Source organism: Myodes glareolus, chromosome 4, assembly GCF_982192425.1.
Source record: "Myodes glareolus chromosome 4, mMyoGla1.1, whole genome shotgun sequence".
NCBI lineage: Eukaryota > Metazoa > Chordata > Mammalia > Rodentia > Cricetidae > Myodes > Myodes glareolus.
In genome coordinates, this window is record NC_142029.1 from 52,638,719 (window position 1) to 52,640,332 (window position 1,614).

Here is a 1,614-nt window from a genome sequence, read left to right on the forward strand (position 1 = left end):
GCCTACAGGCGTACACGCAGACAGAATACTGAGAATACTGTACACGTGATAAATAAATAAATCTTAAAAAAAGGAGAGATAGTTCCATTTCTCTTTGCCCAGAGACCCAATGTTCATCATCACAGGAAGATAACTTTAAAGGATACAGTGCCCCGAATAGGTTGGCACTTTTCATTCCATTCTTATACAGCATAGCTAGATGTCCTGTCTTTAAAGTCATATAACTTAATGGAGCTTGGGAGTCTTACAGTTATTTTATTCCTTAAGCAGAGAATGTATCCTTTTGGAGTGTTGACTCAAAATCGCACATTCTTGAGTTGCATATAGGCCATATTTGAGTATATGTATATAAATACTGAAATATAAACACATACACACAGATGAACACTTCTTACTGTTATTAATTTTTAAGGGATAATATATCCAGGCAAATATTCATTATGACTTTGATAGCTAGGATAATAACCACAACTTTTCTGATGTAAAATTTATATAATTTTCCAATGCTTTATAAAACATATTCTTCCTATCTCTCACACGGTTAAGAGGATTTTTTTAATATAAGATGTTGGTTCACTCTTTCCTCTTATCACCTTATTATCTCATCTCCTTTAATAATTAAGATAGTATCTCTTCTCAGTCTTCTGATTATGATCAAGTATAGTGGCTGTTCTTATTAGTTCAATAGTTGAGATCTGGCATGAAATCCAGGTAGGAAATTCAAACAATAAACAACCCCTAAATGTTGGTTTTGTCTTTGCTTCAGTTGCATCCATTATTGTTGCTAAGTCAAGTGCATTCTTTGGGGTTCAACACCCTTGTTAATAAAATGAAGGAGGTAGACTAAAGGTCTTTTTCTGATGTGTAGATTTTGAGATTATTTCCAATTTATGGTCTTTTATGAGGTATAATTACTGTTTGCAAGAGGCTTCCCTTCATCTAAACTACTTTTAATAACCCTGATTCTTCTAGAGAGGACAAACAACAGCAAATGGGAAAATGATTTGCTCTCATGACGCAGTGCCTTTAAAATTTCAAATACTCCAATGGAAGCACACTTTCACACTCAATTCTATTTTGTTTATCTGGTGACTGCATTGAGTCATTCTTCCTTTCCCCCCTTTTCAACTGCTTTGAGATAATGAAACCAACATATTATCTTTGTAAATAATGTCTTACAAAGCGCACAGCAGAAGAATATAAAGAAAACAGAATTACTTTCACTCGAACTATTGTTCTTCAAACTGTGTGTGGGAAGGAAGATTATCACAGTATTGAATGGATTATGGTACCTCAGACATTTTGTAGCTTACTTTTACCATACAGAAATAACTTAGTCACAGTTCATCCTATGCCAATTTGCAACACGGTAGCCTAATATTTGAACATGACATGATTGATTTAACTAAGCAATCTATTATTCGGAAAATTACCTATTTTGATATGTATGATTGTAAAAATCTCTGAAATCAATATTTTTATCTTTAAATTATTGTCTGATTATCTCCTTGCATACTATTTAGAAGTTTGTATGTTTCAAATTTGTTGTTGTGAGAGTCTGTGTGTGAAGATGATCTCTCAGTACCTGATGTACCTTTCTTTGACCCTAGAACT

At 33.3% G+C, this 1,614-nt stretch overlaps 1 pseudogene; it reads left to right on the forward strand.

Annotated features, from left to right (window-relative positions):
- Positions 1-628: 628 nt before the first annotated feature.
- On the forward strand, positions 629-741 carry LOC125412063 (U2 spliceosomal RNA; annotated as a pseudogene).
- The last annotated feature ends 873 nt before the right edge of the window (positions 742-1,614 follow it).